Source organism: Atractosteus spatula, chromosome 14, assembly GCF_055471065.1.
Source record: "Atractosteus spatula isolate fAtrSpa1 chromosome 14, fAtrSpa1.hap1, whole genome shotgun sequence".
NCBI classification, from domain to species: Eukaryota; Metazoa; Chordata; class Actinopteri; order Semionotiformes; family Lepisosteidae; genus Atractosteus; species Atractosteus spatula.
The window spans coordinates 23,358,968-23,378,734 of NC_142719.1; positions in this window are offsets into that span (position 1 = coordinate 23,358,968).

A 19,767-nucleotide genomic window follows, 5' to 3' on the forward strand; every position below is an offset into this window, starting at 1 on the left:
TGGTCAAATTTGCCTGAGATCCAATTACAATCAAGCTAACCTCTAAAAGAAAAAAAGGTTAAATTTGTATTTGGAGGGAAAGGTTTTTAACCTCCAGTGTTGTTATTCAGATGGAAAGTGAATAAACAATCTGACTGTGACTGGAGACTCTGTTTCCCGATCACCTGGCACTCGTGAGGTATCCACATGTACACATACACGCAAACATTTCACTATCTAAACAAAGGCGATAACTCTGATTTCCAACATAAACAAACTAGTCTGGAATTCCGGGGATACAGTAGCTTTGCTTGCTCTGTGGGTGCACACACAAAGTAAAGTAAGGTTGTTCCTGTATTATCAAAATTAAACATTAACTCAAACCAAACACCTGTTTTCCTTTGTTTTAGAAGTGAAATGAACCATATTGGTGATCAACTCACATGTTTCAAATAAATAAGTTGTTTGGATTTCTCACCGGCAAAATGGTTTCTCCCACAACCTGTAGGACCTGAACTTTGGCATGGCAACAGGGGCTGGCTTAGTAGTGCCTGTTTCAGGGTTGCACATGCGTGGATTGATTTGTAAGAAGATACCATTAAGAGGGGGTAGGTGGATGCTGCACATTGGTGGTGGTGGAGGGGAGTCCCCATTACCTGTAAAGTGCTTTGAGTGGAGTGTCCATAAAAGTGCTATATAAGTGTAGGCAATTATTATTATTATTATTATTATTATTATTATTATTATTATTATTATTATTATTATTATTATTATTATTATTTAGTACAATTATTTTTGCTTTATAGTGGAATATTCTAGGGGGAGGAGTTTAACCTAGAAAAGGAGCTCTTCAAGATAGGAGGGGGGAGATAGGAGAAGGTTGGTTGTGGGGTAGAATAGGAGCTGCCTACAACAATCTTCTTTTTTTTTACACAGCAATTAATGTACTATAGCTTTGTGTTGTTTGTTTTTCCTGGTTATTTTGTGTTTTTCACTTTGTTTTTTTTGGATGTGGACTTTGGGAGCACAGTTCCTCTTAATAAACACCATTGCACGTCTTTGCAATTGTGGCTGTGCCATCATTATTGTTACATTCTATCTATGCCTCTAAACTCTTCAAGGAGGAGAATGTGGCATTGGCAGTTCTCCAGCTGGTCCAGGAGATGGAGCTTCATTACAGGGATGTAAATTCAAATATTTGACTCTTGTTTTTCCTAAATCTAAAGTGTTAGATTACAATTTCACTCTCTTTCAAGGTGCAACCTTTAGAGGTCATTAATTATATATATATACAGTATATACAGTATATATGTGTGTCACATGTCACACATTACAGTTAGTGCTGTTATGAGTGCCAACAAGGGTAGTTCTCAGCTACTGTATATACCCAGGGTTTCTGTTTTCACTGTTTTGCTGGCCTGTGTTTCTGTTGGAGTGACCAGGGCAGATACCAGCATTTCTGTAACTTTCAGAGCATCATCAGCAACGTTGACTATGTCTGTCTCATCTTGACTTAACAGTTTCCCAGCAGTATCCAAAGCAGCAGTTAAATAGTTCTTCACAATCTGTGGGAAAAAAATAAGGAACATCGCTGTTTTTAGTAGTCTGAGGTTCTGTTCCACATAATTCAGTCTTTCAGATCAATGACCTAGGACAAAAATGTTAGGGTCTTATGAAGAAAAGGAAGCAATCTGTCCCTGACTGCTGTTTTGGCTGATACAACCTTATTCAACAATACATTTAAATAGAGCAGTTTTAGAATGAATCATACAGTGCAAAGCAACATAAACACTATTAAACTGTAGTTTCTACTCATAACACCACATAATAGGAATGGGTTTAAAATTATTTTCTGAATATTACATCATGAAACTTTAAATCTGTCCACTCCAATGCCTTCTTAATATGAATCACTACTTGCAACTTGCAACTCAAACTTCAAATACAAGGTCAAAAGATGACATCAAGATTTTTAACTTGAATACTAGGACTGTTATGGGGTTTATAGGGAGAATATTCCAGCCCTACCTCAGTATTGTCAGATTTCAGATTTCATGTGTTTCATTCTTTATTAACATTATCTATGTATTGTGGCAAGGCTTGATTATTGGGTTTCATCTGCATAGTAATAAAATATCTTTATATGGAGAAAAATATCTCTATATGGAGATATATGGTGCTATACTGTAGATACAAATAATTTTAGGGTAACATGTACTGCAGATACTATAAATAATGGAACGAAGAACAGGGCCATCGGGGATTTTCTTTCATTTTATCAAATACTGATCATAAAAGTATAAAAAGTGATGCACGGGTAAAAAATAGTTATTTTTTACATTCGCAACTATGTATAGATCTGCACTCAATAGATGATATACATGCAGTAAACCATTCTCCCACAATACAGTAACTAGTTACAGACACAACATTTTACAACATTTTATTTCAGTTAGGACAGCCTGTATGTCTTTATCCTTATCCTTCTATGGTGTTAATTAATTTCTATTGTTTTATTTCTATTATCTCCTCTCCTTGTGAGCTTTTTTCTTTTTTGACTGTAAAGCCCTTTGAAAAGCAATTCTGATCATTCATGATGATTATAATGTTTAGTGAATGACTCATAACAAGATAAGACCAGATGCACTGTATATACAGCATGTACAATGGATCATAATCACACCTATAATTTAAATAGGATGAAATCATAACATTTTGTACAAGGCCTGATAGACATATTTATGTTTGATTACCACTGCCATCAGATATAAACTCCAACAAAGTACACACATAGGGCACCTCTGAAGTGCAGCTTATGTATTGTTTTGGTGTTCTATGAAAAAATATAAAAAATCTACTTCTATAATGTATTTATTTTTTATTAAGACAAAAAAATCTATACTGACCCCTTCTGGAAGAACAATGTTTGGATTGTTTTTTAAATCCTCGCTCATGCTATTGAGGAAGCACATCTGCTTAGACTGACCCTGGAAAAGAATGTAAATAAAAGTCAAACTTAAATAGAACAAACAAATGGAACAGTACATATTTAATGTTCATTAAATTTCTTTACACACTATGTATATTTTTTTTAATTGTGACTAAAGGCGAGTTGTCTGTGGGTGACACAATTATGCAGTGGGAGCATTGCTGCCATGCAGTTCTGGAGCCCTGAGCTCAGTTCCAGGGGAGTGTGGAGTTTGCATATTTTCCCCATGTTCTTCTCATATTCCCTACGCACATTTTTGGTTAGTTGGCTTACGGGAAAACTCTATACTGGATAAAGTGACTACAAAATGGATAAATGGAATAACAGAAGTTTAACTGGATCTGGAGTGTCAGATGAGGGCTTAAATCAATACTGGGTGCTGGTGAGGCATTACAAATACAGAGAAAAAAAACACACACACACAAAATTATTAGTGAATTGGCCTCAATTGGGTGAATCCAGCGTCCTGTATAAAAGTTTAGTGAGTGAATAGACCGAGTCAGCTCAGTGGAGTTGGACTCTCACTGCCATGTTTGGCAAGCTAACAACAGTGCCTGAAGAGGATGCTGGGCTGAGCAAGTTACTCACTGACAAGTGTTTTATTGAGAAGCAATCTTTACTGTCAGAGGAAAAGTGAGATACCAGCTCTCAGGGTAGGTACCAGCACAATTCAAGAGTGGATTGATCAATACAACAAACAAGCTGTTCTAGGGAGTGCTTTAGTAAGCTTGTCCTTGTTTTGCACCTTATTTTGGTTTCCGGTGCAGTTGTTATGACATTTGTGACAATCTCTTGACTTAAAGCAAGGCAGTTTAGTTAACAATACCCAAATCTTTCACAAATGGCTGATAATACTGAAGAAATCCAGCATCGCCTGAAATCTGGAATTGCAGCTCTTGGTAGCCAGCGAAAAAAGATGTTTAAAAAACATCACATCAAAATAAAAGTAAAAATGATGGTCTACTTTTTATCCATTATTGATTCTTTTCTATATATCGTTAAAACATGGACAGCATACTGTACTGGCAACACTTACAGGATAGGAGGAAATTTGAGACCCAATATGTCAGAACAAAGCATCTAAATATGTAGAGTATGATCAAATTGCAGAGTACACAAGCAGACATAAGGTGAGAGAAAACTTTCTCAAGCTGTTGAAGACAATGTCTTGAAGCAAGTTATCGGTTTTATCAATTATCCTTGAGTTCATAAAAAACAATCTCCCTCAACCACAAGGGGCACTCAATAAATCTGAACACATTTTATTACTCTTCTCATCAGGTAGTGTTAATCCAAGCAATGCATCTACATTCAACTCCCACACCTACCCACCCCCCCTGTCCCATACTTCCTTCTTTTCTCTTTAGTAACTCACATCTGGGCAATCCATTGAAAGCATCTCTTCCTCCAAACCTAAAAGACATAGAAAATCAAAGAGAACATCCAAGTTTTATGTATTTTATACATTGTTAAAGTTGAATGTTTTCAATATAAAAACATCATCATTTTGCTTTTTACTCAAGTATTTTTACTTTTGCACACTGTTATTCCAAATTCCCAGTTAATTCCAGGGGAGGGAATGTAAGTATCTTCACAAGAACAGTTGTAGCCTCCTGCAGTGTTGGCACACACCGCATCCAGACCGCAGATTGTTGACTCTTGGGCACACTCATCTATATCTGCAAAAAAAAAAATGTTAAAACTTGCAGTGCTTGCAGGACTGGCCCTGGTCATAGGCAAAGCCGATGACTGCCTAGGGCTTCGAGGCCACCAGGGGGAACCTCAATGTGCAACACAATATTTTTTTTAATTAGCATGTTCAAATGTGAACAAAAAATGCCCTATAGTGGTTCTTCCCGTTGTATCCTAATGGAAGCCGAGTCAAAAAATGACCAATCATAATCAAATATGTAATGTTTCTGAAACACAGAAAAGAAGATCTGGGATCTCAAAACAGAGATACGCCAAATCCAGTCATTGTAATAAATAAAATCATGCAAAATAAAGTAGTAATTTATTTTCTATTTGGATTTGAGTCAGATTCATGAAACTAGCAAACAATAGACAAGCCACATTTTCAAGCTAGGCACATACTGTAGACTACTTAATCAGTTTTACTAGAGGTTAAGAGATTCATGTTGTTTCCCGCAATTGTATATATGCCACATGGGTCGACTGGCTAAAAATCGGCGCTCCCTAACTAAACAAAAGCATGAAAGTGAATTACAGTACAAAAGACTGTTCAGTGATTATATTAAATAAACATGAAAAGCATTGTTTCTTCTATTTCGTTACATGGGTGTATCATGAACCCAACCTGTAGCCTTTCAAATTCAGTCACTCTTCCAGTGACACTGGCAGGAGCAGGGAGGACCTTTTTTTGCTACCATGTCACATGACCATCTCAGTGGACTGTCCACCCATCAGCTGGCCCGTGTTCTTTCACCCAGGTCCTGGTGTCATAAGGGAAGACATGCAGCAGATGCTCCAAAATCATGGCCTCGGCAATCTCCTTTTTGGAACCCTGCTCCGGGCAAATTTATTCTGTACGAACCCTTCAGGCGGAGGTAGGTATCAGTAGGTGTTTCCCCTGGTCGAATTGTTTTTATTTTTCCTACGCTGTCGGTATGTTTCTGTTGAGATGTCAAATTTAATCAGTAGCGCCTCCTTCAGGTCACTGTAAGTGTTGGATCAGTCATCATCAATGGAGCTTTAAGCCTCCAAGGCCTTGTCTGTGACCAGAGGCACTAGCCGACAGGCCCACTCCTCCTCTGGCCACGTCCAGGTCCTGGCCATGTGCTTAAATAGCATGAGATAATTTTCGATGTCTCACCTTGTTGGTAGGGGGGCATGTTGCGCTCTTTCCAGAACATGCTCTCTGCAGAAGCACATGTAGCAGACATGGGTGTTGAACTCTGTGGACCCTGCTTCTAATCCAATGATGCACTGTGGTGTGTTTTCATGGTGCTGGCATAGAAGCAAAAATAATGGATTCTCTGTTGTCTCCATGCTTCCTGGTGTTGCTCCCTAAACCTGCGGTGCCAGTGCAACCCTGGGTAAAACTACAATGTCCTGAAGGGAGGTTTTAAGTCCACGTAATTCTTCCAGCAGCCCCTCCTCACTCTTTTGTTTTATCCAGACAAAAAGTCTCAGAGCAGGGCTTGTTGAGGGGTGACTCTGGGCCACACTCCCAGTTCCTCACAACATCCTTCCTCATCCCCCGATGACCCAAACTTCATCTGCTTTTAACTTTGGCCATGCCATTGCTTGTGAATGAAGGCCTGCCTGTTTTCTGCAGGGAGGCACAGTCTTGTGGCTAGCCATCTCACTCTGTCACTAAATGTCACAGGGAAGGCTGGAGGGGTGCCCAAGTGAGTTCTTTTAAAATGAAATGAAATCAACCGCACTAGCACTCAGGTTAAAAAAAACAAACAAAACAGAAGCAGAAAAAATACAAAAAACCTTCTTTCTCTGAGAGCTATATCTGGGCAGGGCAGTGGCTCTGTGGCTAAGGATCTGCACCTGTGGCTAGAAGGTTGCCGGTTTGTATCCGGCAGCTTGCAGAGGAATCCTACTCTGTTGGGCTCCTGAGCAAGGCCCTTAACCCCAACTGCTCCAGGGGTGCCATATAAATGGCTGACCCCAAGTTTCTCTACCTGTGTGTGTGTCTCTGTGTCTCATGGAGAGCAAGTTGGGGTATGTGAAAAGACTAAATTCCTAATACAAGAAATTATATATGGCCAATAAAGTGATCTTATCTTATATCACCACACTTAGGTCTCTCTTTCACAAAAGCCATCTTACCTTGACAGGGACTTGATACATTAGTCAACATGACACCAGTGGGAGGTTGGTATCCAGTATGGCATGAACAGCTATAACTCCCAACAGTGTTTGTACAGTTGGCATTTGGGCCACAGACAGAAGAGATGCTTGTGCACTCATCAATGTCTGCAAAGAGTCAAGTGTTGGATATCATTATCAAAGATAGCATTGTTTGTGATGATAAATTTCATTCCCTACTGCACTACTCAAGCCTATTTTACAATATAGTGCTTTACAAAAGTATCCACCCATTTCCAGTGTTTTTTTTGTTGGAGTTTATATGATTTATATTTTTTTCAAAGTGATGATTGTTCAAAATTTGATTGCTCAAACTGGACACTTTCATTAGAGAAAGAAGTTAAATTATGTAAAAGCTTCAAAGAAAAATAAAAAACACTAAAATACATTTTCTTCAGTCAAATTCTAATAATGAGGGAAAAAAAACATTGATTTCAGTGGCTGGAGAAATGACAGTGCTTGCAGTCAAACCTTCTCTAAATTAAAAGGAATGAACCAGGAAGGCAACTTCAAGGGTGAAGTTAGGGTTGAAAGAAGAACATTAGGAAAGATGATCATAGTGTTGTAGGCAGCCAGCAAGTATTTATAAGTAGAAGAGTGGAAGTGTGAAATTTCACTTCCTCCTGAATTTCTATCAATATGGACTTTTTTTTTTGTATTGTTCTTATAGTGATAATAGAGAACATACTGTACAGCTCTAAAGTTGTTAAGCATGCGTTGGTGTAATGGCTTAGACATGTGCTAGAGGTTGGACGTTCGAACCCAGCTGTTGCCATAAGATCCCCAATTCAATTACAACTTAAACCTATCCCTACACACCCTGCCCCTGCTGCGATTGGAATATACACAAAGCACTGAAAGTTTTACAGTAGATGTTCAGGTGTTTCGCAGACATAGGGATAGTATGTAATTCTGGCTTTATGAACTTACTCTTAATGGACTAATCCTTTAGTCATTCTCTCTGATGCAGTGCATCAGCTCGTCAGATGACTGAGGGTGGCACATTTCCCACATTATTTCCCACTGCCTTCTGCGGAATGTAGTTTTGACAAGAACCTCTATCTTGTCTCCATCTATCACTCTCTCACAATTCATCATGCATGAATGAGTCAAATTAAAAATAAAACGTGTTTACAAAGAAAGTGAATTACAGTAATACTACCAGCTACATAAATACATATATTTAGATCCTTAAATTAATATAGTTATTAATTTCTTTAGATACGTGATTCCATATTATATTCCCTAATAATTAAATTCTAAAAAGTTTGCGTTTCTTTTACTGCGATAACGAGTAAGTATTCATGGAGAAGGTTAATCACTTAACTCACTTAACTCACGTATGTTTTGTGATACTTAGAAATACCAACAAATTTCATATAGTGTCGATAATATTTAATATTTTAGTTTTTAAAAAAAATGTTTATTTGTTAAAAGAAAAAGATCATGGTGATAGCTGTGGTTGAACTCCCAACCTCTACCACACAAGGCACACCCCATTACACCAACACACCACTTAACAACTTAAGCCGTAGCTGAAAAGCACAGGTAAAATGTCATCATGTAATCACAGGTGAATGAGTTAAACTGCTGCAGACGGTTTCAAAGAAAGTGGAACACAGTAATACTTTGAGCTTACAGCCTGTCCAAAGACATTCATTATTAATACTATTTCTAATATCTTCCATAAAGACTTTGGTTGTGTACTTTTGTCCAACTGAGCAATCTTGCTTTTATAAAATATACTGACTTTTGAATGTTTAATGATTAACATGCTGTAATACACAGTTTAAAGCTATTAAAAGTCTAAAGAGTATACAACTTAAAGATTGTCTCTCAGTAGTGACCAGGATTCGAAACCGGGCGACAGCTCAAAAGCTGTATATGAGACATTAAGCTTTATTAGCTCCACCTGGTGCTTTTACAAGGTGCTGCCGGATACTATTATTATAACATACGGTATGATGTGTTATGATGTGTTATGATGCGCCACGCCTATCTCATTTTGATGCGGAATGTACTTCGCACATTTTGAATGGCTGGGTCTGTAATGAAAACATAAAAGCAAATGAATGCCTTAAAATAATTTGAAACTAATCAAGTGAAAAGCGGCATGAATATTTGCATGCTGCATATGATGTAAAAGCTGAACTTAGCCTTTAGAGACAGTAAAATGCTTTTTCTGTTCTAAGATTCAGTGCTTTGCAGCTGGTCTGTAAAGTGGTAGAATGCGCACATCTCAGGAAGACATGGTAATAAATCTTTTTTTTTTAATCTGATCTTCAGTGTCTGAATTTAACTAGCCAGGATAGGGTTTCATACTGACAAAAGAGATGTGGCTTTTGTACTTTAAGAAGGGAGGGAATAATCAACAAATAAGCAGGCAGTTGTTATTCAGTAGAACTGAAAAAGGTTACATAAGCATCTGGATAGAATGAACAATAGAACTTGAGCTCACCATTACATGGTAGTGAATTATTTGTCTGTGCAACTCCAGCAGGAGGGAAGAATCCAGAATAACAAGCGCAGATGTAACTTCCAACAGTGTTTATACATTGGGCATAAGGACCACAGACAGTGGTGTTAGCTTTGCACTCATCGATATCTGCAGAAAAGCAAATTCCTAATAATTACTTGTATCATCTCCAATAGACTCATTATTTACCTTTACAAACAAAATACCCAATGTACTAGTTTACTTTCATCCAGCATTAAGCAGAAATTTATTTTAGATTCCAAGATGTCTAAAAAAAGATTTTTTGTGTTTTAAATTCTCATTAGGTGCTCTCAACCACTGTTTTTTTATGTTCAGTGGGATTTCTTGAATTTCATCTCCCCACATGTCCAGATGGTGCCCAGCCAGGGCACCATCTGAGTTGGATGCTGCATCACCGCCATGGATCCAAGAAGGGCATCGTGGATAGAGTTATTGTTTAGGAGGATTTTGCTGGTCAACAGAGATCTGCATGGAGTACTGACATACAGAAGACAACATGGATGGATTAATACCTCCATTCATTTATTTCCTTTTTTTTTAATTATATAATGTTAGCGTGCCTGAAGGGGTTGGGCAGCCAGTTGACCTTGGACCCATAGAATTTTTGTTTCTCCTAACTAAGGAGTTTTTGAATTCCTCTCCTCCGTTGTCTTCTGGTTTTCTGTTCTGTATTCACAAAATGTATGGTTACTTGCATTGTTAAGCGCCTTGGGGCAACCTTGTTGTAAAAAGCGCTATATAAAAATAAATTGAATTGAAATTCTCTTATTGACCAATCCAGCTGCGCAACAGGAAGCTGCACTGTAAACATGGTGAATTGTTTATCGATATTCTGTCATCATACCAAGGGTTTGCAGCCATCACTTCTTCTGTTTTGCTCCATTATTTTTCTCCAGAATTAACTACTAGTAAAATTGAATAAATATGTGTTAATAAGACAAAAAAGTTTTAAATAATTTTTCCGAATTACTTTGTTTCTTTCTGTACTGTACATCAGCATGGTCCAGATGTATATAAACTGTGTCCGAGACCCTGCAGGAAGCAGCAGACATGAACACCAATATCTCTGAGGGATCCAGGATTTAACATATACACATACACAAGGCAAATAGTGAAAAGTGTAAGTACTAAATGTAAAGGATATTAAAAAGAACAGAGATATGGCATTTTTGATTAGAGGTTCAGGTAGAAGTTAAATTCAAATATTACACTTCTGCTTCACCACACATAAAAGCATCCTGACTGAACACCGTACTACTACTCATCCTCTCAAGCAACATATCCTACCATCACCACTGCAGTAATTCTCCCTTATAAGTGGGGAAGAGGTGGCTGAGAGGAGAATGCTGAACAAGCTCACAGCCATCATGAACAACACCTCTCATCCGCTTCATGGGACTGTTACTGGGCAGCGGAGCACATTTAGCAATAGACTGCTCCAGCTACGGTGTTCAAGGGAACGTTTCCGCAGGTCTTTCCTCCCGGCGGCTGTCAGGGTGTATAACACTGCCCTAGGCTAGGACTGTTAGCCCTTCATTTGCTCCTCTATGGACAGCATGTTTACTCCATTGTACTTTTTGGACAATCAGTCTGTATAAACCTATGCACATTTTGCACATATTTTATTGTTTTTACAGCAACTATGATCAGCACATTTTGCACACACCTACTGTATGTATTTATTTATTTTTATTTATTTTGTTTGTCTTTTGTTTTATAACTATTCTGATGTCTGTTTTGCTTGTCTTGGGCTGGACTGCTGTAACACATCAATTTCCCTACGGGATTAATAAAGTATTATCTATCTATCTATAACAGATCTTTGCCCCGCACCCTAATGTCCTCACCCTGGCAGGTTAAAATCAAAGTACTAAGAATGTCATCTCTTTATTCATTGGCATGTTTCATCATTATTAGAACATGTTCAAACAACTGAAAGAGATATTTTAATATGTATGTGAAGTGCTTGAAATCATGCACACAGAGCTATGTGGGCTTAAACTATGGTCTTAAACTGATAGCAAAAAAACAAAAGTATTACCATGGGAGTATGCTAAAGGTCCTCTGAAGTAGACAACTTCAATACACATCAGTAGCAAACACACTAATGTCTGCTGCAGGTGATGTCGTAATAATGAGGGATCTTAACTTAAAAAAATCACAAATCTTAAATTAAAAAATACTTAAGTATAAGTTAATATAAAATATTGAAGTGATGAATGCTGACCACAGGGCCTCAAACTGTACCCCTAACCCAGCATATCATTCACTTTAGGCGTGCACATTTCGGTAATCTGTCACTGTTGGCTTGCGGAACTCCAGGCTCCTAAGATGTACCGATGGTTCCCTTTTGGAGAAGCCTGCTCAGTCCTAAAACCCAGTCTTTTACAGAAATTAGTTCCCAAAAGATAATTTCCTCTTCTCACATGGAAAAACTCAATTCCACTATGAGAACTGAGATGGACGAATTCCTGACTAACTCCCAAATTCTCCATTTCTCTTCCTTAAACACAGGGCCAATCAGCTGATCCCTTATCTGTCTGTGGAATTCCATTCCACAAGAGTCCAATCAGTCAATGAAAGCAGGTGTGTCCAATTTACTGGACAGAAGGAACAGGCATTATCAAAGCCTTAGCTTGCTCTATCACAATTGATTTATTTTAACATTAAAGCATTCGTGCAGAAAGCAAATGTATATCCTGGCATTCACTAATCAGCACAGAAGTAACAGCAGTGAGGCTGATGGTCTGTAGTATTTAGGCCAAGTTATCATAATTAAGATCTTGATTCAGACTACTTCTGTGTACATTGCAATTCTAGACAATTTGCTAGAGCAAAATAGAACAGGATCCTCTACATGTTCAATGTACAGCTCACTCTACATCATGCAAACCTAGTTGAAAGACAGGGGCATATGCAAATTATCCCTGCATAGTCATGAAAAAGAACATGGAACATTTAAAAGAGAAACTCACCAGGAAGTATTCAAATTCAAGGTATATTCACAAACTTGAGAATTATAAATGTAAGACTAATTCATAAAAAAGAGTTAGTTAGATCAATATATATATAGTCATCTGTGACTGATAAAATTTGGAAATCAATCAAATCAAAACATTGATTGCAAAATAATGTATTATTATTATAAAAGGTTTACTATTTGGAATGTTTTACTAACTCCAGTTTTCTGCATAAGGTAACACAAAACACAGGTAACAGTGCAAGTTTGACTAGTTTTATCTCAGAGAATTTACTAAATCTAATATCTTGTCTACAACATCAGTGGTTGACAAAAACATAACTTAGTTAATCTTAGATCATGCAGGAGAATATCGAGCTTGGCATCTACAGCGAATTTACTTCTAATTCCTCTCCTGAGGCAGGAGAACATTAATAAAGTATATACAGTACATACAGTACTTGACAACCTTGAAAGGTAAATGTAAAGTAAACCTTTAAATTTAAGTATACACCGTAATTTTTAGTTAATGTATACAGTGTAATTATAGTGTTTTTTTCCTTTTTATTTCCATTTTCCTTATTCCTCATTCTATTTCTAGAATTCTATTTACATTATATTTCCTTATCTATTATATAAGAAATCTGTTTCCTTATTCTATTTCTATTTTCTTGTGTATATCTTCTTTATGTGGCACTGTCTGCAATAATTCCCACTGTTTGTTTGCAGTATATTAAGTTTTTAGTTATGAATGAAAAGCAAGCCAACACTTGAATTGAAATATGTGAAGTTCTATGTTATAATATTTTTGTTCTTTGCTTGAATTAAATTAAACGACACAATAGATATGATAGCATGACAAAATCTACTAGAAATTAATAAGGACAGGTTAGATAACAGTCTTGGTAAGAATTTAATTAATGTTTTTGCTGTACTTCACAGCTAACATCTGATGTAGACGTGCTTGTTGATGTTACCATAATGGTCACACATGCTATGCATTTTCTGTGGTTCTCTTCCTCTGTCCAGTCGAAGTGTGTCTGTTTGGTCATGTCACAGATGTACTTTAACAGGGAAATGTCTTTGCATAAATGCAAGAGGGAAATGAATAAATGCTGCAGGAAATGAACACACACTTCCACATTTTGGAGCAACGTCAGCAACTGAATCACTGGTATTGTTCTCTCTAAAACTGCACCTTGTAGATTTGTTTGACAATCTTGAAAAGAAAATCTTGTACATAGTAAAAATGTTTAAAAATTTAAATATGTTAAAGAAAAAGGACAAATAGATTAAGAATGTCACGTGACACAGGAGAAGAGGATAAATTAAGTGAATACAAGTCAACAGCTCTTGTCAAAGAGTACAGTACTCTGAGGTACCAATGATAAGAGCCCTACACTTGTAGGAGCCCTAGACTGTATGAGGACAAACTTGCTGAGCTACTAAAGTGCTTTAAAAAGCAGCAGTCACTATTTACAATGAAAGTAAGCTTCCCATGAAGTATATGAAGCCACAATTATGGCAAACTCTATGATAACAAGCAGTTAGCAATACTCATTTTGAAAGGGTTCATTATAAAGCAATGTTCATTTGAGGTTTCTCAAATATAAGTCTCCCAAAAAACATTATCTGTCTGAGTTTGTAGAAGTGGTTCTGATGAAAGACACAACAACTGTAATGATCCTGCTGCTTAGTGAGACTAGCAGCAGACTAGGAGTTGTTTGGGAGAACCCACGTGTTGGGTGAGAGATGTCTGAGACACAGGGAAACTCTGGAAGTGCACTGACTGAGACAGGACACAAGCAGAGCTTCAAGGTTGCAGACAGGAAGGTGGTGTTGACAGGCAGGGCCTCCAAGCTGCCCTACCAGGCAGCCACACAGTGGCCACGGAACTGCAGTCGTATTGCTAAGGTGGTAAAAAAGTGCTGGGTGACAATTTCAAGAGGGATGGTCAGTCAGGCAGTCCTGAAGTTGTAGCACTAGAGATAGGTTCTCCATTGTCAAGCTATCCAGGTTTAACATGGGGAGATGAAAACAAAACCAGGGAGAGATCCAGGAATTGGAGACAGTGGAGCTCGGAGCAACTGAGAGTTGTCTGAGCAACCCCTAAATATCCGCGAATCACCAGGACAAGTGTGATGCTAATTGCCCCAGGTGATCTGGGACAGTTGATGTCCACCCAGCTCATGAAAAATCAGACTGCAGGTTTAGTGTCTCATCTTCTTAGATGCTCTCTGTATTCACAGCTGGCTCATGCTCAGGAGTATGCTCAGCTGCTACTGTTGACTCTAGGGCTGAACAATGAATTTTGGTACCAAACCAAAAAGCCAAACACTTGGAGTTCCAGGGCTCTGAGCAGAAGGAGTGTTATGGCTCTATAGCCATGGAATCTCCAGGGTCAGAAGGCAGAACTAGAAGCATGGAGACAGGATAGTCACAGAAGCAGAAACTTCTGGTGTCAAGTTCAATACACAAAGAACAGTACAAAATTATCAGGCAAGTAGGGTCAAAGCAGAGAGATGCAAACAGGAACTAAAAGACAATCCAAGAATAAAGATCAGAAGGACAAAATAAGAAGTCAAAAACCAGGGAGAAACAAGCTTGTGGAAAATGCAATGAAGACTTAAGTGGAACTCTATGGCAGAGTGAGTGGGCAAAGCAAGTAACAGATTATTTACATTACAGAGCTATAGATTTCCAAATCAGTCTTGTTACTAAGGTAACTGATAGATTAACAGGCTGAGTAGGTAACTGACTGCAGAAGACAGAGGATTCATGGTTGCATGAATAGTAGTAGGCGTGATGAGTTTGACCAAGTTTACAAAAAAGAATGGATGAAAATGGCACCATCCTGGTGAGTGAGGTTCTTCCATAAAGAGATATGGCTGAAATGGGTTCCAGATGTGCCTTCACTAAGTATAAAAAATTCAAGTACACTCAAAATGCAGGAAAACTGCAGTTTTTGCCTATATTTATTTTTCTTTATTGTTCAATAAAATGAGATAGCATTGGAAAAGGATGAATACATTTTCAAGGCACTGTATAAAGTAAGAATGGGCAGTTCTGGGGAGCCAGTGTATCTGCAGTTTTCTAAATTCCCTAAAAGCACCAGTACCTGATGTGCCCAGAGACACTGTTATTTTCATCACAGTAAGCCACTAATAAAGTTATTTTTAATCAATAAGAGCCTAAATGGAATTTTTACTTCCCAACACACTAGCCTTTCAAGATCAAGATTTCCATTCATGCATTATATTCTAAATGATGTACTAATATTCTGATAACTGAGCAATCACAAGCAAGCAATGAGTATACATGCATCAATTCACATTGCGTAGCTTGGTAGCTTGACTGTGATTAATGCAACTGGGACAAAGTATTACCATGTGATCTCCTCCTACATTGAGTCACATAGAAATCTTCTTGCTGCTTCCTTGCCAGGCAGACTGGATTGTTTGGCAAAAATGTAACATATTTGCCTTTGGAGCTGACAAATTAAATTTGGTTTCCTTGATTCAACTGCCTTTAAATGTGGCCTATAATTTCTTTAACCTAATGAATATGAATTTATTTTTCAATTTTATTATACTTTATTTAAATTAAGAACCAGTTGTTTTCTGTTTTATACACTTCCACTTTGAAATTGCATTTTGTTAATCTGTGCAGGTGGCATTTGAAGCCCCTAAATAGCACAGGGAGAATTGGTTCTTATGAATGTGCTTCTCTGATACTGTATACCCAGCCTGAGGAGCTATTTGATACTTTGTGAGATTCACAGAATTATGCCTCTCTCACTGGAATAGAACTGATGAATATAAAGGGATAACATACTTACTTAACTAATCTGATGGAAGAGATGGCAGTGCTGGCTGAAGAGAAGTGCTGTTACAGCCCTCCTCACTTATGAGGAATGAACCAGGGAGGCAGCAGCAAGGGTGAAGCAAGGTTGGAGGAAGGGATGATATAAATGATGGGCGCAGATCTGTGTGCTGCCAAAGAGTATTTATATGTAGAGTATTGGAAAATTGAAATTTGTCCTCCAAAATATCTGTTGAACAGCACCATTTGAGTTCTTTGATTAAATTATAGTAATAAAATAAGATGACAGATATGAAGGGATTACGTACCCAATACTGTGGCATTAACTCATGTGGCTGAGGAAATGACAATTCTGGCTGAAGATCGTGCTGTCACAACTCCCAAAAAGACCAACAAAACCATTACGCAGGTTTCTTGGAACATGGGGCTAAGAGCAAATCAATTCAGCTGCTAAGTTTCACAGGTATGTGCATGTAGTATGGAATGAATGACAAGTGTGTTTGATACAGGCTTTAGCTTCGTTTGATCAATTATTTTAGGATATGCAATGATTTAATTTGATTCAAAATACTTTATTCATCGCCAACTGGGGCAATTTAAGCAGAAAGCAGTGCAACATGCAACTGACTCCAAATGAAACTAGTAAAAAAAAAACGTTATCACAACACATCTTAGATAAAAAAAAACCCCATTTGTTTATGAAGAGGCAAGAAAACAACCCTCGTCCTGGCTAAGAGGAGGAAAACATGACAAAGGAAAGGCCTTAGCAATGCTGGGTGTGAGAGATGCATGTCTCCAACAAGACTGCAATGTTGAGTGCTAACACAGATGCATTCTGAGCTGTGGGAAGTGTAAGATCAGAATTTGACCTTCTCCCTAACTTCTGTTAAATAACACAATACACTAATTGTGATTCAATAAATTGTCTAGAGCAGTGGTTCTCAAACTATGGAGCGCCGCCAGCTGGTACACCATATGACCCTGGAACTTTGTTGTGCGCACTGAAAAATCGGGACAGGTTTTTCTACTTTCTATTTTAATACGTGTCGAATACGCAGCCTACGCACTATGATACAGCGTGCGCTAATACTTGAGTGAACACAAGAGCTACTATGTAATTCTATACCATTGTATAGGAAAGCGTGCTACGAACGCAAGTGACCAATTGTATTTAAAAAAGTTATCTCCAGCAAATAAGGAGGTAGGAGAATGTGTGTGATTTTGGAACAATGTCAATGTTGTAAGCACAGGAAACCATAGAAATGCGTACTACGAACTCTGACAATCTTGTGAGCACAAGAAAGCGTGATAGATAGAAAAATATTTAAGAACTGTTTTAGGTTAATTTGAGAAAAATACACCAAGCGTCTCTGTTTCGCTCCCATGAAATAAAAACTTCTTTTAACTTCTGAGACAGACTCCTGAAACGGAAACAGGGAAAAATTCAAACTTGCGGATTGCTAAAGCAGGTAAGCCCCATACTATTTTTAAATAACTTTGTTTACTGTTGACAAAAGAGCTGACACGTATTATGTGTGGAGAAAAAGCTGCTAAACAGCTCGACCTGTGCCCCCTCCGAAAGACACAGACACTCATTGAATTATTGATATGGCAGATGATATCAAAAGTACACTGATAGAGCGTGTTAAGATGAGCAGATGCTTTTCACTGCAATTAGATGAGTCTGTAGATGTCGTTGAGTTGGCCATTTTGCTCGTTTACGTTAGATAGGAGTTTGAGGGTACGTTCCATGAGGACTTTCTGTTCTGTAAGCCGCTGCCAACAGGAACTACGGGAGAGCACATATTTCAGCTTCTGAATTAATTTATCGAAGAGAATGGCATCGACTGGATAAAATGCGTCGGAGTTTGTACAGATGGTGCTAGAGCAATGACAAGCCGACACAGTGGTGTAGTTGCACAAATTAGAGAAGTTGCTCCAGAAATGAATGGATGCATTGCAACATCCACTGCAAGACCTTTGCCGTCAAGAAAATGCCTGACGATTTAAAATCTGTAACTCTGTTGTGAATTGTATTAAGGCTTGACCAATAAATTCACATTTGCTTTGCTTGACTAAACAGGCTCACCCCTCTCACTAAAAATTGTGCTTTTTCATTGTTTATTTGTAATCATTGTTGTTCCTGTTTTTTTCTGTAAAGCACTTTGAGAAGCCAACTTTAAAGGCGCTATATCAAATTAAGTTTATTATTATAATATTTATTATATGTGTATGTGAGTGTGTGCATGCACACGCGCTCATGTTGGTCATTGAGAATTTCTGGGGTTCCTGTGAAAAGATGACTTGTGGGTGATACTTGGATGCTTTGGTTTGATCAGGGGTGGTACTAGGTCCAAAAAGTTTGAGAATCACTGGTCTAGAGCATTGAATAACAACAGGAAAATGGTATTCAAGTACTGTATATAGATTAGGAAAAAAACATAGAAGTTACAAATTCAAGGCTTGGAGTTGTTTGTGCACACATCTACAGCAAAACAAAAATACTGTATCATTCCTTTGTCTGTCATGTCATTCCCTGAGAAATGAGTGAGAAAGTTTAGTTTTGAACAGTAAACTAAACATGCTATCAAATGAAAGCTGTCAATTTGCCGTTCATTATGATTTTTCATTGTCACTTTAGAAGTTTGACCCGCCAGGTAAATATCGCCAGACAATGTTCAAACTGTCAATTGGCAAGGGATTACTGTACTTTATTTTGTGAGATATACAGTACAGGAGGTCCCCTTTGTACATCTCCAAGCTTTTACCTAATTAACTTTTTGTGACCGTGAATGTAAAATTTCAATGCAATAAACAGCACCATATAAACAGTTCAGAGTATATAAAATGACAAATTTCTAGGAAAAGCTTCACTAAATTGAACTGTATTATATAAAAAATAATCATAGATATGTTACTGATGTTAGATATGCTCTTTTAAAACTGAATGTATTTGAGATACTGTACTTATGTAATTTTTGATCCCCTGACGTTACATCCTTTGAATGCAAAGCACCCTAACAAAGAAGTTCAGAAAAACTGGGAGAAGCACAAGCAGACTATATTACACAATAAGTTAAATGTAAGTAATTTTATTATATACAGTATTAGATATACTTATTCATCAGTGTATGTACAGTGTTTAATTATATCATTTTGTAATGTTTATTAAACTTTAAAAGCATTTTGCTCTGTGTTGTTTTCATCTTTGTGTGTACTGTACATACATGATACACTACTACTCTATGCCATCTACTCTATACCATCCTGGCATCATGGATGTGTACAGACATATGGTAAAAAATGGTGCCCTATATTTACAAGGTGAAATGAACTTCCAAAACACACAAAACCAACCTGAAAAGAGAAGAGAGAAAACAACATTTTGGCTGTGAAGCCTTCTTTAGGTGTGAGAAAGACAGGGCAGACAGCAAAGATTAAATAATACAGAAGAACAAAAGCTGGGAGAAGGGAGGAGGCAGGACGGGCAGAGAGGCAGTGAGGCCACTCAGGAAATGCAAAGTGGGGAAGGGTGAAGAAAGGTGTGGAGTCAAAATCTGCATGAGAATAGAAACGATTTCATGAAAATAAGTCGGTCATTGAGAGAAGGGAGATGGTGTGAACCTAGGTTCATTATGAGTTTAGTTTCTGTTGTTTTTCTGCTATAGGAGTTGAGAA